Source organism: Camelus ferus, chromosome 25 (assembly GCF_009834535.1).
Source record: "Camelus ferus isolate YT-003-E chromosome 25, BCGSAC_Cfer_1.0, whole genome shotgun sequence".
In the NCBI taxonomy this organism is placed as follows: Eukaryota; Metazoa; Chordata; class Mammalia; order Artiodactyla; family Camelidae; genus Camelus; species Camelus ferus.
In genome coordinates, this window is record NC_045720.1 from 9,570,969 (window position 1) to 9,597,247 (window position 26,279).

At 39.3% G+C, this 26,279-nt stretch overlaps 1 long non-coding RNA gene across 1 annotated transcript; it reads right to left on the reverse strand.

Annotated features, from left to right (window-relative positions):
• Positions 1 to 882: 882 nt before the first annotated feature.
• LOC116659754 lies at positions 883 to 26,279 on the reverse strand. The gene is made up of 4 exons (XR_004315092.1): positions 26,146 to 26,279; positions 13,625 to 13,714; positions 3,398 to 3,463; positions 883 to 2,304 (listed from the first exon to the last, which is right to left on the reverse strand). It is a non-coding gene; the product is annotated as an uncharacterized LOC116659754 (long non-coding RNA).

Below are 26,279 nucleotides of genomic sequence, written 5' to 3' on the forward strand. Positions count from 1 at the left end.
GGGGAAACTGGTGTTGATTTACTCTTAGAAGTATGTTTCCCAGAGTGAATCAGCTCCTCACAAGCTGTCTTTCCAAAGCCGGGGACTGTTACTGATTGTCTTAAAGAAGTAAGTTCATTGAGGGGAGTTGTTGTTGGTCAGTTCAACAGGTTTAAAAGCAGTTCTGGTGGTTACTCGTTACCATGGCTACAGACTAATCAGTCTTTTTCTACCATTGCAGGAACTTTCACAATTCTCATTGGGGATCTATTTCTTTTCCCCCCTCAGTTGATGTGACGGGAAGGCGAGATTTTGATTATATTTTAGTGTGTTTCTTTCTTTCTACATTGTGAGTTCTTTTAGGTTGGGAAGCTTGCTTCCTCTCCTAGTCCCAAGCAGAGTGCTAGAATGTGAACATATTCAGTAAGTTGAGTTCTGGGAGCCAGGCTCTCAAGCACCAGCTCAGGCTATGGCCATAGACAACTATTTAAATGATAATGGATTCATAGGTTCTTTGAATTTTGGCAGTGGGAAGATCCTTCAAAAATCATTAACAACCACTCTTTCACATACTCAGTAATGCTCATATTTATATTTGAGAAGGCTGGCATAATTGATAAGAATCAGAAACATTAATAACAATGCTTTCCATCATCATAACAGCCAACATTATTTAGTACTTACCATGTCAGCCACTAGCCAGTCCTCTACACGGGCCACTTCATGAGGCCCTCACAGTAGTCCTCTGAGGTACTTCCTGTTGCTTCCATTTTACAGACAAAGGAATCAAGGTTCAGAGAGGTGATCAATGAGTTCCATGGGACTGGGGTCAGGTGTGGATGGAACTAGTGTTTATTTAGTGAACATGATATTACACAGTTTTTCAAAATATGCAGATCTATTTTTCAACCTGGATTATTTCATACTGACCTTCCATAAGCGAGAAGGATTTAATTTTAGAGAAAGCCAGGGAACGAATGTTAACCAGCACTCTGACATTCATAACATAACTTAGTTTTCACCATAACCCTGTGAAGTGGCTATTATCACCACCTACCTTTTATAAATATGGAACCTGAGACCCAGAGAAATCAAGTAAATTGCCAAAGCCACACAGTTGGCAGGTGGCTGAGCCAGGGTTTTAAAGACGATGCTGCTGCTTAGCTCCAGTGGCTAGATTATGTTGTCCTTCCCTCCTTTTCCCGTGCCTCAAACACAGTGATTCAGTATACTCTGATTTGGGATGAACTGACTTAATTATGAGCTCAGTTAAGAGAATTACAGAGATGGGCCCTAAAATCTTATTCTCTTCAGAAATTTAACCTGTATTCTGAATTTGGCAAATTCAAGCAACTTTTGTGACTCATCTGAAATGCATTTCTGGGCAACTTGATCCCTCACATTGTTGCTTTGGTTTCTATAAGGAGAGTGATGGCTTTTCCAATTCAATGTCACATTATTTTCTGATTCATTCACCGTCTTGGGGGTCATCAATCGCTGAATGTAAAGTAGAAAGGAGGTGTAAGGAGTCTTCACAGGCAGCCTGAGCTAAGGAGGATACGAATAGTGCCATTCCCAGAGAGCTACCTGTGAAAACCAGCAGATAAGAGAATTTGGGGTAGCTCACAGTGGGAAAAAAATGTGACAGTGAATATGTGTATGTTCATGTATAACTGAAAACTTTTGCTCTACACTGGAATTTGTTACAACTTTGTAAAATGACTATAACTCAGTAAAAATGTTTTAAAAAATTAAGTACAAAATCAATCAACAACAAAAAAAAAAGAAAAAAAGAAAAGCAGCAGAGAGCCTTGTGGAGCTGGGGGTTCTCCATATTCTCGCCTCTGTCCTCTAAGTCATCCCCAGTTGACTCCTGATGACCGTAGACCGTATTCCAATAAAGGCAGAACTTTGCCAGGTGGCGCATTGCAATCAAGAAATGACACTAAAAAGTAGCCTAGTAAGTATCATGGTGGTCACTAATTTCAACTAGAAAGGTTTTTACTGAGGGACACTGATGCTTTGTGGGATTTCGTTCACTCTTTGGCAAAATTAAGTAAGTTTTATTTTCTTGAGGTCTCTTAGAAGAAGGGTGATAGTTAAGTTCAGGAGGACAAAAAATGACAGTATCATTAGTGGTAAGTATCGGCTGTCCATCTTGACGTGATTGCATATGGCTTTTGTCCTCCCTGAGACTACCACCTCGAATGAGAAAACTCAAGGTATTTTTGCTGAATGAAAGAATGAATGAGGGTAAAACCCTCTGAGTCCTCTTCCTGGACCAGTAAGGTCTCTTCCTCTGTGTAGGTACTTGGCATTTTTCATCTGGAAAAAGAAGAGACTGGTTAAAATTTATTCAATATTCGTTAAGTGCTACCATCTTTTTTTCAGATTACTGCAAGGTGAAGGGAAACAGATACGAAAAGAACAGATTTCTGTATCCACAAGCCTCAGAGTTTAGTGTGGAGACAGACATGTAAACAAGTAAATAAAGCAGTGTCGTAATTCCTTTTGTAGACAAGTAAACAAGTTGTAGGGTAGAGGAAGGACTGCACTGCCCAGGAACTAGGTCAGAAAACCTTCTTGGAGGAGGTGATACATATAGATTAACTATTGTAAGAAGAGTTGAAATGCAGTGGTTCTTTAAGCCAATGATGGGCACTGGGAATAAGGGGAAGAATTGTGACAATGTGCAAAGAAGCAAAAAGGAAAGAGAATGGGTCTTGGGTAAAGGGAGAAGGGCTATACAGAATGTCAGTGAAAGATGCCTCCTGTCTTTATCATGCAAGTCATTCATGTTTATTGAATGTCAATCAATATATGTGAGCCATTCTGCTAAGCACCGAGGATATTGAAAATTAAAGAGATAATATCTGATATCTGCAGTTATAAAGAATCCAACCATTCAGGGTAAGGAAGAGCAAATGAAACAGTGGATTCCAACAGGTTGTGGTGTGGACCATCCTGGAAAAGGAGAGCGTTTTAGGAACACGTCGCCTAGAGAACCTAAGTTAATTTTCAGGGCGAGTATTAAAAAGGTAAAAAACTGGGACCTGAAGAGTGATTAGGAACCAGCCAAACAGATGGGATGGCATAAAGTAAGAGAAAATGATTAAGAATGTCCAAGAAACTGGAAGATCAGTCAACTAGATCTTAGAGTTTAAAGCAGGGTGTGTGAGAGAGAAAGCTGAGATGATTTGCTCAGATCATAGGACGTATTACTACGTATCACACAGGCTGAGTGGTAGTGAGCGTGCCTACAGAGAGGTGGCAAGGAAGCTATTTAAGGGCATCGAACAGGGAAAGGCAAAGAAAGTGCACTTTCATATGTTAGAGTGGCTTCAAGAACTAAAGGCTGGAAGAGGTTACAGGACCCAGATTCTGGCCTTGACGGATCAGTGTCCCCAGTGTCACTAACCGCGTTGCAGTGGAAGGCATCTTCCCTGCTCTCGTCATGCCCTCACATTCACGGTCTCTTGCAGTTCTGTGAGGAAGTAAAGGAAGAGTGTTACCATCGCTTCGGGCAGATGAAGAGGCTGCACCCCTGGCTGGTTGAGACACATGGCCAAGGTTAATGAAGTGCTGTGTTGGTTTGTAGCCTGATGCAGCCCCAGACCTCTGGCCTTCTGCTGTGGTGCGTTGCCTTTTCCACTGCATTTAACTGTGGGTTTTCAAAGGCCCGTGCAAAGCCAAGTATTTCCATGAAAAATTGATTCCTTTCTCTATTTCAGTCCTCAAAATGATACCATCCTTCATCCCTGACTGCCCAGGCTGTTCTTAATAATCGGTCCACCATGTTACCAATTACAGCAGGCTTGTGGTGTGATGTAAGGGGGCTCTGAAAAGATACCACTGTCCTTAGAAGTCTTCCCTAATTTGCCTCCAATGATTATGAAATAGTCTGCCTTTACAGTTTTATTTGTGTGGATGACAAAAGCCATAGCTGCTAGAGGAGTCAGATCTCAGCTTTGATCACCTACCATCCAGGCTGGGGATGACTGGTCCACCCATGGCAGGGGCCAGATGGTCCAAGACTTGCAGACAATCATAGTCTGATAAAGGAGAGAGCTGGAAAGGACCCTAGGAATCTTGTGAGATTTTCCCATTTTGTGGAAAGAGAAACTTAAAGTCTGAAAAGGATGTGCCAAGTCTAAGTGACATAGGTTACTGGAGCCTGGATGATGACTGTACTCCTCGTGTCCTGTCCCCCAGACCTGATTATCCCTAATACAATGCTAAGGTTGTAGTGCAACCAGCACCCAATACGTCCCAGGCACTGTCCTAAGTGCTTTAGATACACTAAAACTCATAAGAACACTATGAGGACAATGAGGGAGGTGCTGTTATTGTGCACATGAAGCACAAAGATATTAAGTGAGTTTCTGAAATCTACAGAGCTAGCAAACGTCAGAGCTGGGATGGGATCCTGGGCAGGCCAAGTTCTCAAACATTACAGCATATTCCCGTGAGGAGAAGCCTTACAGCTATGTTGAGGTGGAAGAGATAGAGAAGGTTCAAGAGCAGCAAAAAGGAAGGGAGCGTCCAAAATGCAGTCTTGGCTGACCTTCTGATTTTGTAAAAAGGCTCTATTCTGTCAAAACACTCGAGTTACCACAAGTACTTTGATTCTCAGTATACCCCTGTTTGTGCCTTGGAGAGAGCAAAACTCACAAATTGACCACAGAACTAAACACAAGCAAATGAGTGCTTCAGTTGCTGGGAAAAAAAATTAAAGGCTGCTTTGGCAAAATTAATAGAGATAGAGGGTACAGATCAAGGGAGGTGATGATTCCAATCATTTTCTTGGACACAGCCCCTCTTAGAGGTGTTATTTCAAGAGTAGGGGGCTTATTTTAAGGTGTACATTGGTCAAGTGGTACCACTTTAGGAAGGATAAGCAAGATGGGGACCGGATCTGAGTTTTATGCCCAACCAGGAATGGTTGAGGAATTGTCTGTGCTTACCATGGGGAAGAGAAAACTTAGACGGTGTGTGAGGCTCATTACCCATCCCTGAAGAAGAGTTGTACAAAAATAAATGCTTCCTGCCTTGCTCCAATAGGACGAAGGCAGCACATTTCACTCCCAATAATTGGAATTGTTATACAAAATGGGATGAATCATTGAACAGTCAAGCAGTAAAATTCTGTGCCTTGGTGTATTATTTTGGAGGTGGGAAATGGTGAGATGAGAAAGTATACTTTGCTAACACGATCACCTAATTTCCTTGAAATTTTCAGAGTTTGGGGAATCTTTTGCAAATGTTGATACATTCAACATTGCTTCCCAGTTCTTGAATATATATTACAGTAAACCAAAAATCCCTAATCAAGAGGCGCTTTCCTTTCCAGCATGGAAAGCATGGTGCGTAGTTTCATATGATTCAGTTAATTAACTCCTAGACATAAAGCAGCTTCTGCAGATGATTGGGTTTCACTTTGGTGGGTGGCAAAAACAAACCAAAAAAACACACCAAAAGAGAAAAACTAGCATAAACGAAAATACATGTGATGGCAACTAATGGAATTACTTTTTTTGCTGCTCTGGAATCTTGGGAGTAGAAGCATCTCTCGTCTCTTCTGGTGAATAGAAGCAGACATGAGTTGTTATTATGGTCTCTGCCTTGTAATTTCTGTGTCACCAAGATGTGCTCCGTTTATTACGGCACTTAGAAAGCTTTGGAATATTAGCCACATAAAGTCTCTCTCCATGGATTCTATTACCACACTCTTCAGTTGTTCCAGGAAACTGAAACTGTAGAATCACATTTCTGGGGAGAACTAGCTCCCAGCCTGGTTCCTTCCTGGTTGTGCAGCCCATGGAGAAAGTTTTGTGATGGATCGTTAAAGCAGGAGTGATCCCCAGGGATCTTCTGGTTTCTCCCTCTCCGTCCTTGCACATTTGAGGAAATGAGACCCAGGGAGAAGAGGGGATTAGTTCAAAATCATAGAAGACGTTAAAGATTGGGACTTCCAATCTCATTTATTCCCAGTTCAGTGGACGTACTCTTCTGGGATCCAACCGATTTCCTTTTCAAGTTCTAGATATGTACAAGAAGGGTGAAGGAAATAGGTGGTGGTCAGTTTACCTGATGTACCAGTCTTGTGAAGCATGGAATGCCCCAGTTTCCACAGGGTGGAGATGGTGAAGGTGCCTTGGAAACTTAAAAATGAAAGACAGGGTAAAAATGGTCCTGATCCTATCAAAGCTCCTTGAGGACACTCTGGCATCTAAACTTCCTTAGTTGGGAAGACAAACAGAAGGTCTTCCCAGAGTAAGCACACCGAGTGGTTTCCTTTACCGTAAGAAGGGAGCTGGCGTTCGGGACTGCTGTTAGGGTAGAATGAGACTGGATACGCAGAGCACCCAGCCCTGCTGCAGCCGCTGGTACCCTCCATTCCTCCTGTCCTCCTTGAAGATGGGGAGTCGTGTCTCCAAGGACTGGTCCTGATGCTCTTGGTCTCTGCACAGGGGTGGGCATGGAGGTTGGGGAAGGTAGTTTTGGAAGATGAGGAGCAGCCCCTGATTCTCATCTCTTCGTTAAGATCTGTGAAAAGCTCCTGAGAACAGGATCAAACGAAATCACTTATTTCCCTTACAGAGGCTCCACCTAGCACTGAAACTAAAGTCAAAATCCGAACCAGGGCCCACAGGCCTTATGTGTCCAGAGCCCCGATTTACCCTCTCATCATGCATCTCTTTATTGCTTTTGCATGGGCTGAGAACACAAAATTATCCCCACACTCCCTAGCTGGGCTTAATTAGTACTAGTGGAGTAGTTCATTATAGTTAAACTTCTTCAGATTTTTTGTATACCTGCTAAATTATTCAACAGTGTAAAACATGGTGGCACCCAGTGCCGGCAGGGCTATCTGAAATTAATACATGGACGTGCTGCTGGTTGGTGTGCAACTGGTGGTGGTTTTGTGATTGCAATTGGTGATATGCATCAAGGACCACAACGAAGATCATGTTCTCTGATATAGTAATGTCATTCGTAAGAATTTATCCTAAAGAAAGAAGCTAATTGAAATAAAATGGCCATATTAATAGAGATGATCTTTGTAAATTTATATATAATAGCAAAAACATTGAGACATTTGAATGGCCCAACTCAATAAATTACGGTTTCTCCATTCAATGAAATGTTATGAATAATTAAACATAATAATGAAAGATAATGGTTAAAAGTTACAAAATAATGTTAAAAATATTAAATAGTATATGCATTATGCTAATAATTATATAAATGTGAATTTGTATGGGCAGGAATAGTAGGGACATATGGAAAATAAAAATTATTGTATTAGGTTATGGAATTTTGCTAGTTTAAAATCCAGTGTATGCTCATTACTTTTATCCAAAGTAAATATACTATTAAAAAGGCAATAAATTAAGAAAATGTTAATTGTCAGAAACACATTTTAAGTACTTTTTAAAGTTTTCTGATTTTCACTTGGGAAAAATCTTGCTTTTTCCTACTGTGGTGTAGAAGTGAGGAGACATTCTTCCTGTTATCTATATGGGAGATAAACTTCCATTTATTCTAGTTCTCTGCTTTTTTGTATACTTTCCTTTCAGTCAAAAATATTCCTCTCTCCAAACTTCACTTCTAATTACTCATCTTTTATTGTTTTCTCCAAATGTCTGTTCTCCAAGAAGCACTCTCAAGCTGTTCTCAGTTACTATTCCATGGATTTATTCACAGGAGATAAAAAACAGAAAAATCTTGAATACTTATCTATGCATCCATCCAATCCATAAGGAGACTAGGCTTCTCAAATCTCCCAATGGTCATTTGGAATTTAAGGTATTCATTTGCGACTTTAGGTCTGTTTTTCAGAGACGTTGGCAAGAAGGAAAATGACAGAAATCTGTTTTTTTTCCTTATATTCTTTTCTTTTCTTTTTTTTGAAATGATAATTTGTTTTGGCCACAGTTCCTGGTGGAGCATTTGTCTAATTAAACTACATTTCTCATCATACCAGAAGCCAGTGGCTAAATGAGTTGCCTTTATTGCACTGGAGTTGAGCTTTAGCATTTTTCCAATATCTGGTGAAAATATCCATTCACATAAACAGAAACTCCATAATAGCTGCATGTGGAAGTTCTGAGGTAATGTCTCCTTTCTCAAAAAAGCTTCAATTTGGAATTTTCCAGAGTGACCCATGTAGCAGTCTGAGATTCCCCATTCCCATTGGGTCAGAAGAACTTAGTGAGAACAGACAGGGGAGATGTTGAATGACTGCCATATTCCAATCAGTGCAAGGTTTCTAGTCTCTGGTTCACAAAAGGATTCCCAGTCACACATGGAAAAGAAAATAACAAGTGTGCCCTCGGATGAGTGGGTGGGGGAGAGAAAAGTGGAATAGCATTTCTTGAGTGTCTGCAATGTGCCAGATCTGTACACATGGTTTTCAGTATCACATTTCATTCTGCAAAGAGCTAGGTGATTTCTCATGGGCTGTTAACCCATTTTATAGGAGAGCCCTGGGACCAGGAAGGGCACTATTCAGAGAGTGTTAACCTGCAGGATATAAGCGACCCATAATGTCTCCTGTCCTGAAAACATGGCCACATCCCACCTTGGTTTGGAATTTGAACTAGGCAGCGTGGAGGTGATAAAACAGCAGGAACAACGAAAGTTTGAAAATGGTGCATAGAGAGAGGCCATGAAATAGAATCAGGTTGGAGTGAGTATAAAGCTTTGAGACAGAAGATAGATGAAAAGAGATTGCAACCTAAAGATCTTACTAAAATAGCAAGACTGCCCCCATGGCATTCTGTGAACGTCCTGAGGATGGTCCTGTCTGAATCTTCTTTTGTAACCCTCATCTAAATGCTATTCAACTGCATCCACTGAAACTTGGTTAACACTTATTAAAGGAATGCATTTGGTTTTTCAACCCATGCTCCAATGGAACATCTTTTGACTGACTTTGGTTGCTGTCCAGTTGTTACGTAGCTCTTTGTGAGTTTGTGCCGCAGCTGTTCAGTTGTGTTAGAAGATCTGTGTGGCAGGAACAGTGATGGAAGCATCTTTGTATGCTTCATTTAACAAATTCCAATGTAGTCGTTAGATGTGAATGAGTATTTGCTGATTGACACATCAATACGTTAAAATACATACATTTGCAAGAGGGCCTTCTGATATTTATATTACAACGGTGTCTACCATAGAATATAGGACCCTTTATCCATATCTAACTCTACCTCCGCTGGCTCTTCCCTACAGATGTCATCCATGGACAATATTTGGTGACTTTGCTCATCTTTTTTCATCACCCTGGTGAATTATTTTCATCTTTTAAGGTCTGTAAATTGTCTCCAGACACGGTCTTGGACAATCCCATTTCACCTCGCTTGTTTCAACTAGTATTACAAAAAGATCTCTAAAAACATTACATCATTCCATGAAATAATAGGTCATTCGTCAGGCAGACATAAAATGTTTGTTCTTGAAAATTGATACATGCAACAATGGTTTTCAACATGATGGACACTTTTATTACTTGACATGAATCTTCTAAAAGTGATTTGCCTTTGGACACCACCACTGTCTACTGTTTTAGGATTATAGTCCAATAGTATTCTTGGGGCAAAATGGTATGGTAGAAGATGTGTTAAATGCTCTCAGAAGGCAGAGTCAATCCTCCAGAAAACGCACATTGATATTTTGGGGGCATTTTGACCACAGTTTACGGGTGTGGGGATTTTTCTGGTCTGCAAGTGCCTGCAGAACTTGGTTTTGCGTGTGCCAGGGAATGTCACTGCTCCCTTCTGCTTGATCTCATTGTTTCCAGCTTATATAGTCAGATGGCTCTTGGGCACATCCAGTAAAAAGCCAACCACAAAAATGAGCAGTTGCTGTTTATAAAATCCACACATTGTTATATAATCCAGATGACAGCACGAGTGTGAAATGCTGTGAATATTCAGCTTTAACCACAGTTTTATCACTTGTAGACAGCAGATGTGTTGCTGGGCCGTCCAGTTTTCACATGAGGAAAAGTCCTGGTCGGAATGGAAACTTTATGAGCTGGGTCGATTACACTGAAATTTTATTGTGCCTGTTACATGCCGAGGTACCGGGCAGCAGTGAATTAGACCCATGCGAAGAGGCAGAGTCAGTTTTCCACAGAGTCTCGGTTGGTTCTGCCGTCGTTCAGTGCTGTGAGGTATTTGGCTGTGTTTATTATGGCACAGTTTCCTCTTCAAAATAAGAAGCTGAGTATATCTGCTATTGGGCCATTTATAGAACTAACTTCCCTCTCTCCAGGAACACATCTGCATACTTAAAAAGGGTTATTTAAACGTGGCCAGAAAAACAAACAATAAAATGCATTAAGCAGTAAAACAACCATAAATCTTTTGCTTTTTACTTATGCAGTCTCCTAATACTAACACCTCTATCTCTGTATGTAAATCCATAGCTTATATAATTTTATCAGATAGGAATGTCTTTGGATCCAAGTAGCAGGAAATTTGACAGAGTGGGTTTCTCTTGTAACAAGAAACTTGGAGGTGGTGCTGGTTCAGTGGTTCAGTTTGGTTGAGGTTCAACTATGATTTCCTTGGCTTTTCTCTAATGGACGCTGGTGGTTACTGGAGCTCCAGACATCATGTCCATCTTTAAGTTAAAATGGTGGGATGGAACAGTCATGACTTTCTTTTCTTATCAGGAAAACAAAGTCTTTTTTGGAAGCCCCGGAGGGCTTCTTATATGTCACAGGCTAAAATTTGAACCACAGCTACCCTAGTGGCAAGAAAAATAGAACTTAGGATGATAACGATTTTGGCTTTCACCAGTAATGGGTAATCACCCAGGAATGAGTGCATCATGACTCAGAACAAAAATCTAGGTTCTTTTGGCAGAGAACGAAGGCGCTCTGGGCACTGGGTAGGTATGGGACAGTGCCCTCCAAAACATTCTTCTGCTCCAGCTCAAGTCTCTTTTCCTCTCATCTCATTGGTTTGCCTGCATCTTTGCTTCTTCTTGCTCTTATTTATCTGATCTGGCCAATCAAGTTCTCAGTGAATCTGGAAGTAGTATCTTAGCCATGAAGTAATACTGAACTATTTATAGAAAGTGTATACATTTAAGAGTGGGAGAGGAAGGCAGCAAAACCAGGTGAGTTTAAGTAAGAGCAGGGCCTTTGGAGCTGGGTAGAATCATTTTTGAGTCCTGGCTCAATCCTTATCGCTTACCACAATTGTGGTAGATTTAGCTTCCTTAAATGTCAATTTTACCATAAAAACAATAATAATAATGCCTAATTCAGAAAGTGATGTTGAGGATTAAATGCATGTAAAATGTTTGTAAAAGTGTCCAGCCCATGATAAAAGCCCTCAATAAATGTTAGCTATAGTGGAATGGTCATTGTTCAAGACTTGAAGACTGTTTTTTTTTTTTTTCTTAAAGGAGTTCAAAATTTGTTTGATTTTTATTTCAGTATCCTCAGAATCTTGAATTTAGATATCTTTTAAAAATTAAAAAAACACCTTTATTGTGGTATGGTTCCTGTATAGTAAGCTACACATATTTCAAATGTATAATTTGATAAATTTTGATAGCTGTATACACCAGTGAAACCACTACCACAATCAAGATAGCTGACATTTCCATCACTCCTCAAGAGGTGTGATTTTCAAATTCCCAATTTATCCCTTCCCACCCCCTTCACCCTCTTGTAACATAAGTTTGCTCTTTGTGTCTGTGAGTCTGTTTCTGTTTTGCAGATAAGTTCATTCGTGCGTGTCTGTGTGTGTGTGTTTTAAGATTCCACATATAAGTGATATCATATGGCATTTTTCCTTCTCTTTCTGGCTTACTTCACTTAGAATGGCGATCTCCAGGTCCATCCATGTTGCTGCAAATGGCATTATTTTATTCTTTTTATGGCTGAGTAGTATTCCATTGTATATATACATACCACATCTTTATCTAGTCATCTGTTGATGGACATTTGGGTAGTTTCCATATCTTGGCTATTGTAAACAGTGATGCTTTAAACATTGGGGTGCATGTGTCTTTTTCAGTTACATTTTTCTCCAGATATATGCCCAGGAGTGGGATTGCTGGATCATATAGTAAGTCTGTTTTTAGTTTTTTAAGGAATCTCCATACTGTCCTCCATAGTGGCTGTACCAATTTACGTTCTCGCCAACAGTGTAGGGGGGTTTCTTTTTCTCCACACCCTCTCCAGCATTTATCATTTGTAGACTTTTAAATGATGGCCATTCTGACTGGTGTGAGTTGATATCTCATTGTAGTTTTGATTTGCATTTCTCTAACGACTAGCGATGTTGAGCATCTTTTCATGTGCTTGTTGGCCATCTGCATGTCTTGAAGACTGTTTTGATGTCATGGCTTTATACAAATTTTAAGAAATATTTAGAATTACATATCTTTACAGCTCTATTAAATGTGTTGGGTTATTGTGCTTCAAATAAATATATTAGTTTATTGACTTAACACTCATGCTAGGCATCATAGAAGCCTAAGGTCAGTGTTAGAGATTCAACAATGAAATGGTTGGTAAGTTTAACAGTTTGAAAAAATGCATATGAAAAACATACTTACAAACATAATACATATGTATATACAAATACACATAAGGTGGTTCACTTGGATGCTCATCACATTAGAGTGGGTCAGTGTGATTTGAGATAGCAAGACCAGTTCTGTTTAAGACTCAGTTTCACACCCAGGGTTGTTGTATAGACAAGTTTAAGAGAACCACTTGGAATATATGCCTGACCAATTGAAAAATGTCACCTAATATTATTTTTATTTGCTTTATTTTCTATTTGCATAGACTGCAAATTTTTAATCTCCATGTATACAAAGTTGGTGCTGTAGAATTATAGGATATTAGATCCAGAGATAATAACAGATGTCAGAAGACCTTCATATAAGGAACAAGTAAGATGATAAAAATAATATAAATGACCGATGTTTATGAAGTGAATGGGCCACTTTCAACAGTTCTTTATATGTACCAAGTTCTTTATGTGCATTATTTCATTGAATATTGATGTCAACTGTATGAATTCTAGTATTCTCTCATTTCAGAGGTGAGGACAAACTAATATTTAGGAAGAACAGATAATTTGTCCAAGGTTACACATCTAGCAAATATTGCAACTAAAATGCAAACCCAGGTCTGTGTCACCCTAGCATCCAATCGCCAATGATATTCTGACTACACTTGTCATTGTTTACTAGTTACTTCATGTATTAATATTTGTTCAGTAAGTAAATGCGTAAGATAAAACCTAGTTAGAGACTTTCTAATGGAATATGTTCCCACCTGGTCATTATTTTACTAAAGCCAAGGAACTGTGTTTCTTTTATTGCTACAAGATTCAAGAGGGCAGACACAAATGAGTACTTCTCTAATGAGATCATCTATTTTTTAAAGTGGACTTGATTCTTCCAGTTATCTTTTATCTCCCCATTTAAATTTCACAACATAAGTAACAGGTATTTTTATTAACTATTAACAATATGAAAAATTAGGCTTAGTAAAAGGAAAGCCATGTCCTACCCATTGATCAGCTCTCTCTGGGACTTTTGGATTTCTGAATGCCTCTGTGTTCTGCTCACTTAAAATGTTTAGTGATTTTACTGTCCACTCACCCACCTGAAGGAAAAGGAGGCAACTAATTTTGATGGAACACAAATGATATTCCAGTTTTCACCAACTGCAAGAAGTTTCAGCACCTTCAATTAACTGGAGGAAGAATTAAGAAAAAAAGGTTAAGAAATTTGTGATGCTGCTAAGAAATCCATGCTTTTGATGTTTACAATCCACAAAAATGAGAGGCTAGAATGTCCCACCTGGTTCTACCAACCTCACCCAATAAACAGCTCCCGACTCTATATCCATTCATTGTCCCACGAACATCTCAGATCCGACATGTCTCAAACCAAATCCATCACCTTCCACCTCCTCCCCAGCTCTACCCTCCCCCGAGACGATCTCCTTCTCCAGGGTACTATTCTCATTGACTGGCATTTCCCATGTCCCAAGCCAGGTACCTTAAAGTTGCCCTTGATTCCATTTTTCTCTTCCTATTCTAACCAAGTCTTGAAAAATCTAAAATTAGTAATTTGCAAATCTCTATTCTGCCATCCACTTGGCAATGCTTTCAGACCACTGTCCTTTGTCAACTTCACTTGAATTATTGCAACGGCCTGTTGTCTCCAGTGTTGAGTGTCCCTTTTCAAGTTGTTCTGTAAACTCTAGGAAAGTGATCTCTGGTTAAACAGGGCTGGTAGTACTGCTTGACTGCTTATCAATCCTCAAGGATTTCCATTGCCTTCAGGAATTCCACATTCCTTAGGAGGGTTTCACTCTATGGATGACCTCTGCTTACCCCTTCAGTTCCTCTTCTTACTGCCTTCCCCCACTCCCAACCTCCAGGCATGCTTCAATCAGAATGAATGCTGTGTGGTTCTTCCAGAGGAGTCTGGCCTCCATCACTCTTGGTAGTCTGTCTGCTCATGGTATTCTTGCTTCCTGGAAACATCTGCTTCCCTTTACATCCATCTGAGTGAGTAATTTTTTAGCTTTCAGCTTAAACACTACTTGCTCTTGGAAGACTTCCCTGGTTTCTAGTACTGGGATTTTCCTTATCTCACTTCTTACCCTACTATTCAACGACTTCTTTGAAGAACTGTGTATTTGTTACTCAGGTTGTGAGAGTGTGTGTGTGCATTTGTGTACGCATGCATGTTTCATCTGGTTAGAGTTCTTACTGTCAGTCTTTCCTTATCTAAGCTTGGATGGGTAAACCAGGTTTGCTCAGAGGCCAGAGGACTCAACAACTTTTAACTTCCGAGTTATCCAGACTTCTTGTATTAGTTTTCTGCTGCTTTGTGACAAATGACCACAAAATCAGTGCCCTTTTTTTTCATTTTCTGTGCCTTAATTTTCTTGTCTATAAAATGGGAATATAAAATCTATCCTTCCGGGTTTAATAACCCAGTTTTGAAATAGTAAAACCATTTAAACAAGCAAAACAGGTGAAAAGTAGTAACTATAGTATTATTTCAGATTATGTGAAAACTGAATTAATAGTGTAATTGTGAGCCAAAGAAAAGGCTGTGGCTCCATCTTTGAAATACAAATACTATTATTTTTTTAATCTTTTTTTAGAATTAAAAAAATTTACATATAAGTACTGCTTATTGTTTCTAAGAACAGTTTGGAGCTTTAGCTTTTTAAACTTACATAGTTATCAAAGGAATAGCTCACAGTTCTGTAGGTCAAAAGTCCAGCATGACATGGCTGGGTTCCCTGCCCAGGGTGAAATTAAGATGTCAGCTAGACTGAATTTTCATCTTCAGGCTCTAGGGAAAGAAAATTCCTCTTCCAATCTCATTTTTGTTTTGGGCAGAATTCAATTCTTTATGATTGTAGAACTCAAGTTCCTCTTTCCTTGATGGCTGTCAGCTCTCAGCTTCTCAAAGCCTTTAGCATTCTTTGCTATGTAGCCCCTTCCATCCTCAAGCCAGTAATGGTGCATCAAATTATTTGCATGCTTTGAATCGCCGACTTTCTTTTCTACTGCCAGCTGGAGAAAACTCTCTGCTTTTAAAGGGCTCATGTGTTGAGGTCAGGCCCACCCTCATACTTTGTTTACCTTAAGGTCAGTTGGTACGGGACCTTAATGACCTCTGCAAAACCCCTTCACAGCAGCCCCTGTATTAGTGTTTGATTGAATAAATGGGAAGTCTGAGTACTCCAAGGCCCAGGAGTCCTGGGGGCCATTTCAGAATTCTGCCTGCCACTTCAACAAAGTGTACAAAAAAAAAAAAAAATGGAAATAAGTGAAGACCAAATAGAGTGTCTGCAAGAAAATGCTATTGGATTTGGGTGGAAGGAGACATGCTCTAATTCTGAAGGGAAATTTGGTTTCCTGGCCGCACACTTGATGGTATAACCCGAGAAACTTGTCCAGTGCAATCATCGGTCAGCGTGGATTGGAGGCTGCGTTTTAGTTTCAGCTCCACGTTTAGTGGCTTCTACACTCACTCTCTCTGATTGACCCTGGATACATGTTTTACCAAATTCCTCATCTTTTTTCATTTTCATCATTATTATTATTGTTACCATCATTTTTATTGCTACTGTTCATCGAACACTTATTCTGTACCAATGTGCCATGTATCTTATGTCACTTAATTCCTTCAACAACTCTTACCTAGTTATTATATAACTTAAGTTATTATAGATTCACTTAAGACCATTTAGCACATAAGTAGTTGAAGCTCTAATTGCCTGACTGTAAAGTCCATTTATTTCATCTCAGTATTGGACCCAGGTCTTTTGAGAGTGTGATAAACCAGATTGATTCAGGATCACGTGTTGGAAACACATGGATTAGAACTCAGCATCTCGGAGCCTCCAAGCTTATCCTTCAGACCCTTCATGTGTAGAGTCTGTAGCTGAGGAGACATCCCGCCTGCCTTCTGAGAAGGTGGGCAAATAACATATTCCGCATTTATTTCCTCTGTCATTATTAGTGAGTTGTGTGCTAAGTGACCAAATCATCTTGATAAAATTGGCCTCTAAATACTGAATTATAAACTTGCAAGAATCAGGATCATGTGTCCTATAAGATTTTTTTTTTCTTCCTTTTTAAATTGAGTTTCACTTCAACATTCTCAGTAAAATGTAACAATAGGATGCTCTGTTTCAAGAGTTAGTCAGACCCAGCTGCTATGAAAATAATATGTTTGAGAAAATTGACTTGACATTTGATGGCCTTACGATTCTTCTGACAGGATATAATCAACTCATTAGGGAGAAACAGAAGCCTTCCTTGTAGAGCTCCATATTTCTGGGCATGACCACATTCCCTCAAAGTTGGGTGGGTGAGCTTTCAGGGCAAACCAGGGCTCAACTGCCTCCGGGCCAGTAGTCAAAGTGCCTGAATTTACTTTCTCTTCCTCTGTCCACTGCCCTTGATCTGATGAATGGGAAACATTACTTTCTTAAGCCAACAGTTTTTTTTTCCCCCTTCTTCTTCTTTTCCTCCCCTGAAGTCTAAATTTACAACAAGGGCTTGGGTTTTAAAAGATTCTCTCAGCCTTCCTTCTACTCAGGAACAGCTGGGACAGCTCTCTTGGGAAAGTGATTAGAAACAGGAAGTGGCAATTGGGATGCCTGATTTCAGTTCCCAGGCCTATCCTGAGTTCTCTGTGAGACTCTGAAGGACTCATCTTAACCTCTTTGCTTAGTTCCCTGCTATCAAATTCCTGCTTCCAACTCCCTGCTGCTTCGCCTGTGTTATTTCCCAAACAGGCAATATGGAGGAAGGGGAAGAAAACCATCTTTACAGCCTAAATTTAAACTCCCTAGGACCTAGGAAGAGATCAGATTTCTTTAGACCTCATTTTCACATCTGTAAAATGGGACCAATAATAAGTACCTTAAAAAGATATTTTGAGTGCCAGATGTGCTCACACATAGAAAATACCTAACAGAATTCTTGGCATGTGTCTTAAATTCTACACTAGATTTGTTTTCCTGGAACTTTTGGCAATTTCCTTAAGTCTTTCTAGTCAATCAGTCAGTAAATATGTGCTTGACATTATGTTTTTAAAAATGCCTCATAATAAAATAATCATATTAAATACTAAATTGAATCATCACAATGATGGTGGTTTATATGCATTTTACGATTTTCAGCCTACAAAGCTTATTATTAAGGCTGTTCTCACTTAATTATACAGTGATCTGATCCACTGTACTATAACATCCACCAGGAGAGGAATAATGTGTTTCTTGTCATCACTGTATCCTGAGTATCTAGAAGTGTTCCTAGTACACAGCGGGCATTCCTTAGAGATGTACTGAGTGAATTGGGTAATTAACTAAGTGTCCTTCGAATATTTTTCAGTCTCCATGCTTGACTTCCTCTTACATACTTTATACCAGAGATAAGCAAACTACAACCTGTGGACCAAATACTGCCTGCCGTCTGTTTCTGTAAATAAAGTTTTATTTAAGCACAGCCAGGCCTGTCTATTACATATTGTCTATGGCTGCTTTTATACTACAACAGCAGTATTGAATAGTCGTGACAGAGACTGTATGGATTGCAAAATGCAAAATATTTACTGTCTGAAACTTGGCAAAAAAGTTTTCAGAACTCTGCCTTTACCAGACATAGAGTAATATTTCCAAAGTACAAATCAAATTATTTCACTACCTTTGCTTAAAACCCTCAATGACTCCCAGTTGCTCTCATGAAGAAGTCTATTGGCTTAGGTACATGAGCAAGTAACTTTGATATTTTACCCTTGAAATGAAATTACTCAGTTGTAGACATAACCAGACAATGTAAAGACTGTCCCACCTGTGGGAACTCCCCAAGTAATCTTAGGGCAGAGTAGGTGGTGCAAAACATGTTTTTCCTTGTGGGAAGATGGCTTCCAATAAAAGAGATATGAGGTCAGTGGTGTGAAGCATATATAGCCAATCATTATCTCAAAATTGATCTAAATTCAATGCTTTACAGTAAAAATTCCATCACACGTTTTTGAAGAAATTGACAAGATGATTCTATAAAATGTACAGAGAACTCCAAAAGACTTAAAATTGCCAAGAAAACTTTGGAGAAGAATAAAGTTGGAGGACTTAAACTACCTGATTTCAAGATTCACTATTAAACTACAGTCATTCTGAGACTGTGGTGCTGGTGACATAAGGATAGACTTCTACATCAGTAGTCAAACTTATGACAAAGGTGTGAAAGCAATTCAGGTGGGAAAGGAAAACCATATGGAACCACAAAAGACCTCAAATTGCCAAAACAATCTTGAGAAAAAAGAACAAAGCTGGAGGTATCACCCTCCCAGACTTCAGCCTATCCTACAAAACTACAGTAATCAAAATAGCATGGTACTGGCACCAAAAATGGACATACAGATCAAAGGAACAGAATAGAGAGCCCAGAAACAAACTCATGCACTTGTCAATTAATCTGTGACAAAGGAGGCTAGAATATTCAATGGAGAAAAGACAGTCTCTTCAATAAGTGGTACTGGGAAAACTGGACAGCTACATTTGAAATAATGAAATTAGAACTACTTATCAAACCATATACAAAAGTAAACCTCAAATGAATTAAAGACCTAAATGTAAAACATGAAACCATAAAGCTCCTAGAAGAGAACATAGGTGGAACACTCTTTGACATAAATTGTAACAATATTTTTTTGGATCTTTCTCCTAAGGCAAAAGAAATAAAAATTAAAAATAAACAAATGAGACCTAATTAAATTTAAACACTTTTGCACAGAAAAGGAAACTATGGACAAAATGAAAAGACAACCTATGAAATGGGAGAAAATATTATATTTGCAAGTGATATGATAAACAAGGGGTTAATATCCAAAATATAAACAGCTGATACAACTCAATATCAACAAAGCAAACAACTCAATCAAAAACTGAGCAGAAGACCTGAATAGACATTTTTTCCAAAGAAGACACACAGATGGCTAACAGCCATGTGAAAAGATGTTCAAAATTGCTAATCATCAGAGAAATGCAAATAAAAACCACAATTCTCACACCTGTCAGAATGGCTATCATCCAAAAGTCTACAAATAGCAAGTGTTGGTAAGGATGTGGAGAAAAGGGAAACCTCATACAGTGTTGACGGGAATATAAATTGGTGCAGCCACTATGCAAAACAATGTGGAGGTTCCTCAAAAAACTAAAAATAGAACCACTGTATGATCCAGCAATTCACTCTTGGGTATATATCTGGAAAAAACTGAAACACTGCTTTGAAAAGGTACGTGCACCCCAGTGTTCACAGCAGCACTATTTACAATAGTGAAGATAGAAAAGCAACCTAAATGTCCATCAACAGACGAGTGGATAAAGAAAGATGTGGTGTATACACACAGTGGAATATTAGTCAAAAAAAAGAATGAAATTCTGCCATGTGTAGCAGTGTGGATGGACCTAGAGATTATGCTTAGTGAAATAAGTCAGACAGAGAAAGACAAATAGTGTATATTACTTATACCTGGAATCTAAAAAATGATACAAACAGATGTATATAGCAAAAAAGAAATAGACTCACAGATATAGAAAACTAACTAGTGGTTACCAGAGGGGAGAGGGAAGGAGGGAGGATCAAGTTAGGGGTATGAGATTAACAGACACAAACTAGTATGTATGAAATAGATATATTGTATAGCAAAGGGAATTAATAATTCCTTTTTGTAATTGTAATAACTTTTAATGTAGTAAATCTATAAAAATACTGAATCACTATGCTGCAAACCTGAAACTAATATAATATTGTAAATCAACTATACTTCAATAAAAAATAAGAAGTACTGTAACAATTGAGTATCTATAAGGGGCAAACTGAATCTTGAGCCCTGCCTTGCAGATCTAAATAAATGGAGAGGCGTGTCTTTGTTTGTAGCTTGGAAACATAATATTCTTAAGATGGCAAAACTCCCCAAGTTGATCTACAGATTCAGAGCAATCTCTATAAAAATTCTAGCTGGCTCTTTTTGCAGAAGTTGGTATGCTAATCCTACAATCTATATGGCAATGGAAGGGACCCTGAATAGCTAAAACAAAAAATCTTGAAAAAGAACAAAGTAGAAGGATTCCCACTTCCCAATTTAAAAAAATGACTACAAAAATAGATTAAAAGATCAAGATTGTGTGGTTATCACATAAGCAAAGACACATAAGTCAGTAGAATAGGATTGAACTTCCAGAAATAATCTTACATTTATGGTCAATTGATTTTTGACAAGAATGCTGAGACAATAAAAGGGGGAAAGGATATCTTCAACAGATGGTGTTGGGGCACTGGATGTTCACATGCAAAGAAATGGATTTGGATGCCTTTCTCACACCATGCACAAATATCAACTCAAAATCAATCATAGATCTAAATGTAAGAACTAAAACTATAAAATTCGTAAAAGAAAACCAAACAGTAAATCCTTGGCATTCAGATTATGCAATACTTTTTTTTAGTTACAGTACCAGGAATCAAAAAAAAAAATTGATAAATTGGACTTTAAAATTTAAAACTTTGTAGAGCAAATTATTCCAACAGAAAAGTGAAAAGGCAGTCTATATAATGGGAGAAAATATTTGCAAATTGTCTATCTGATTAGGAACATTAAAATATGTAAAGAAATCTTAACACTCAATAATAAAAAAATACACAACTCAATTAAAAATGATCACAGTATCTGAATAGACAATTCTCAAAGAAGGATGCAAATGGGCAACAAGCTCATGAAAAGATGCTTATTGTTAGTCACTAGGGAGATGCGAATGAAACTAAGATAAGTTACTACTTTCTGTCTGCTAGTATCAAAAAGATAGACAATGAACAAGTTTTGACTAGAATATGGAAAAATTGGAACACTCTTACCTTGCTGATAGAAATGTAAAATGGTGCAGCTTCTTTGGGAAAAATTCAACAGTTCCTCAAAATGTTGAACATGGTATTAGCATATGGCCCAGCAATTCTGAGTTTAGATATATACCCAAGAGAAATTAAAACATATGTTTACACAAAAAACTTGTACACACATGTTCTTAGCACCATTATTCATAATAGTCAATAATTGTAACCCAAATGTCCATCATCCAATGAATGACTAAGTAAAATATATTCATACAATGGAGTACTATTCAGCAATAAAAAAGAATGAAATTATGATACAATGTGAATGAACTTTGAAAACATCATGCTAAGTAAAAGAAGCCAGTCACAAAAGACCACATATTTTATGTTTTCATTTATGTGAAATAGCAAGAATAAACAAGTCTATAAAGACAGAAAGGAAATTAATTGTTTCCTAGAGATGAGGAAATGGATCTTAGGCAAAACCCGTTGCTTAATGTTAACGAAGATGAACAGCAGAATCCAGAATGGTAAGTGTTGCCCAGAAAGGCAGCCGTCATGCACGTCCTTGGCACACTGACTCTTGAGCACTTTAATGAGAAGCAACAGAATGGAAGAAGGAAGTTCAGAAAGGGGCCAACAGTCCCTCAATTTAATATGGATGTGTATAGTCTTAAGATTTTTAAGGGTGACAAGCCTGCATTATTTCCCCAGCTGAGAAAATAAGGAACCAGAATCTCAGAGATTTTCTTAACTGGCTTTCTGAAAGTCATGCAGTTAGCAAGTGGATGGACACCTACGTTAAAACCTATGGTTTTGGGTCTTTCCCACTTTCTGCAACAAATGATATGGAAAAGCACTCCTCTTTATCGTGGCAAGATTTACTCATGTTCGTGACAATCAACTACTTAAATGAAAAAAATAATTCTCAGCATTTTCTCATCTAGTTGTTTCTTGGAATAAGACACAATACATCATGTTTTATTGCTTTATAGGAGGTTGGCCTTCAAATGTTGCAAGTGATGATTTAAATATGTGAATAGATTTAAGCTATTATGAGGACAGTAAACACAGCTGGAATGTTCCATGACACAGACCCTATAACAACCCTCTCCATCAGGAAATGTTCCACATTCGCATTCTTATTGTTCTCTATTTCTGAGCATGTGCTTTTAAAAATAGATCCTCATTAAGTCTGTAAAGACTCGCCCTTCAAGTATGACGGTCTCAGATGTTCCTGGCACATACTGTTCTAGTGATGTAGGCAACAGAGTTGTGTGTGTCAGGCAGGTCAGCCAGTGGACTGTTCTGGCAGGCTGGTTGCCCCCAGTGAGTGATCTGAGAGAAAGGGATGGGTGACAGGAGCCTGCAGATAGGATTTATGATCTCAGGGAATCTGCTGCAGCTGATGAAGCCCTCCCGAGAGGAGCCAGTGCTTCTAGAGGCTGTTTTCCCTTCCCGTGTCTCATTTGAGCCTGGCAAATCTGGAGGTGCATATTTCTATCTCCATTTTATAAAGACAAGGAGATCGAAGGCTGATGAGGTTATATAGCTTGACCCATCTCACAGAAATGGAAGTGGTAGTTTTGGCATTTGAACTCAAGTCTGTCTAAAGCTGTAGACAATGTCCTTAATGGCTCCAACTCATGGCCTCCCCACTGCCTCCTGAATGCTGTGACCTCAGCAGTGTTCTAGGTAGCCAACACTCCGAACAGCATCATCAGAGTGAGATGGAAAAGACTGTGTCAGTATCCATATCAGAGCACATGTTTCATCTTGATGTCTCAGGCTAACTTGTCTTTAAAGGAAATAGCCTTGAAAGGGAAGGAAACAGACTAGGCTCCGCTTCTGCTGCTGACCTCGGGAAAGAAAGTCACTTCATCTCTCTGAGCTTTGATCATTTCATCTTCTGACATGGATCTGCCAGTATGTCTCTGCTAATGACACAGGGTTATTGTGAGTACTAAATTGAGTCTCAGATGTGGAAGGATGGTAAAACCGTGGGATATACCTGATTCATTCAGGACCATGACTTGGCACTGACGCAGAAAAACCTGGGAGGTGGTGATGATCATCTCTCTGAACCCTGCTCTGTGCCTTATTTCTACTCTGAGATCACACTTCCTGCCCCATGGCCACCACGTGGCAAGTGCTTTCAGCTGTACCCCTGGCTGCTACATTACGGTCCAGATATTCAACTAGCCATGTTGGAAGCTGACAGATTAACTCTAGGACATTAGTAATTGACAATCCAAACTTCACCAGTTCTTTTGCACTTTAATTCTTAAAGATCCAGTGAATCTAAATAATTAAACATTGGTTCTTGGAGATAGTTTCATAATCATGTGACAGCCACGTAAATCAGAGTCTCCATCACCTTCAGCTGTTGCTACTGTCCCGTAACCAGTATCCAACATATCACTGAGTCCCACCTTCTCATATCTCCTAAACTCTTATTTTCCTCCAAGCCCACTTTTGTAGTTGAGCCTTTCAACATCTGTTGTCTGGAGTACTGAGATCTTTGAAATTATTTTCCTGCCTCTACTCTTGCTACCTCTGAGCCATTGTCTTCAACTGTGTCACAGACACTCTCCCCAAACACATATAATCTGTCTCTACTCTGCCTCATCTGGCTTCCAGGCATCTTTAGTGCAAAGCCCAACTTCCTTACCCTTCGTGATGGCCTTCAAGGCCCCTGACTGCCTGGCTTCATGACAGCTTTTTAGTTGTATCTCTCCCCAGCTCCCCTCTATGGGCCCTATGAACTCCGTGCCAGGCGATCCCACATTATTATACTTTGATTTTGCTGTTCCCTCTGTCTGGAGTACCCTTTGCCTTGTACAGCTAACAAGCTCCTTCTCAGTCTTCAGGGCCTGACATCATAGTGTCATCTCCATCATGAGGTCTTCTCCTTTTCCCTTTAACCTCCCCTCCTAGAATAGTGAGTCACTCTTTCCTTTATGTTCAAATCTCATCTCTTATATGCTTATTTCTACCAAGTTGTATTTCCTTAATTCTGTAGGTAGCTCCTTCTCCTGCTGGACTCTGACCTTCACATTATCAGAGGTGACCAAGATGCGTAAGACCAGTCACTGGCAGTAAAAAGCTCAGAGTGCTGTAGTTTATAAATAGGTTTATTGAATGCAAAAATCAATAATATGGCAACGAATATTGAAGAAATAGGCCCCCCTGCAGACAACAGAGAATGGACCTGGGGTCAGTGTGAAGTTTTCCCCACTCTTGACAAATCACACCTCACATCTCACATTGGTTACTGCTTTGATCTGTGAAATGGGAGTGGAAGGTAAACAACTGTGTATTGGAAATGATTGGGTCAATGGATATAGGCTAGCATATTGGGAAGAGCTCTGAATTAGAAGTTAGGAACACCAGATCTTAATATCAGCCCTGCTACCAGCCCCTTATCAGACACTGGACCAGTTGGTTCTTGTCTAAGGATCTCAGTGTTCTTAGCAAGTCTAAAATGTTGAATCAGAATCTCTCTCAGATCACTTCTAGCAATAATAGTTTGAGTCTTAAGAAAACAAACCACAACCCTATGTTCTGGGCTGGTTTCCTGACCCTGTTTTCAAAGAGAAATGGAGATATGAAAACTACCACATCTCCATAAAAAACATATCTTTTTATTCTAGGGCCTTCTGTCAGGAGGCAGTGGGAAGTAACGCTTTGGTGGTATTGATCTGGATTCTGTAAAGATACCTCAGTTGTGTGAAATTTTGGCTTAGTGTCTAATTTCCCAGAAGAGCTTTTATGAGGCTTTCCTGAGTCAAAGATTCCCTGTAAGACCATCCAGAATTGTGACTCAAGCTTGGTAAGTCAGTAGGAGGGGCAAAAAGCCCGAAGGCCACGACAGAATTCAAGATGTTAAATCTGGACCACACTCCAAGTCTGGCTGAGGTCCTTGGAGCACATAAGCAAGAATTGAATGCCCTCTTAGACTGGGCAGAGGGAAACACTGATCTGTGTGTGTTGGAATACTTCTTCCATGGTGGAAAAACATTTTAGTATTAATTGTTTAGTAAAAGGACAACAGACCTGTTTCAACTAGCTGTGTCAGTTCCCTTTGGGTAGTCTTGTAATCTCCCAGGGCCTTAGTTTACCTATCTGTGTAATGGGAACAGCCTTCCTTTTACTTCTTTGCGTCCTTGGGAGAAACAGATGAGTCTTTGTATGTGAAAGCACTTTGTTGACTGTGAGATGAGAGTAACTTTGGAAGGGATGGTGATAATAGGAAAAAACAGGAGAAAATCATATCCTTTCCCTAACTCTTGGCTCATTGTATTTCTAAACTTGACTTCCTTTTCTCCTGGAGGTGACCAATTTGGAACTTAAACTTGAGTTGCTTGGTCTCTGAAGAAGGAGGCAGAGAGTGCTAGAACCCAGAATATTTAGACCTGAAGTTGCAGTGACTACAAACCATCAACTCTTAGTAGTAGAAACGAGAAGTCGTAAAGTTAATTAACAACCACGCTTTGCTTTCCACCAGACACTGATTCCAGAAGAATATAAAAGTAAGTACTCACCTTTGGTTTGAGTTGTATGTTTCAGCCCACATCAAATCGCAGGTACTGGGACCTGGAATCGCCTTCTCTAGTCTGTTCAGCTTCCCTCCCAAATACTCACCTGGCACAGGTACCTTTCTTCTAGCCATACACCTGTGTTAGTTACCCAGGGCTGCTATAACAAGTGGTACAAACTGAGTGGCTTAAACAACAGAACTTTATTATCTTACAGTTTTGGAGGCCAGAAGTCCAAGGTGTTGACAGGGCCATACTCTCTGAGGTTTCCAGAGAAGGATCTGCACAGGCCTCCCTTGTAGCTTTTGATAGTTCCTTGGTTTGTGACAGCAAAACTCCAGCCTTCACG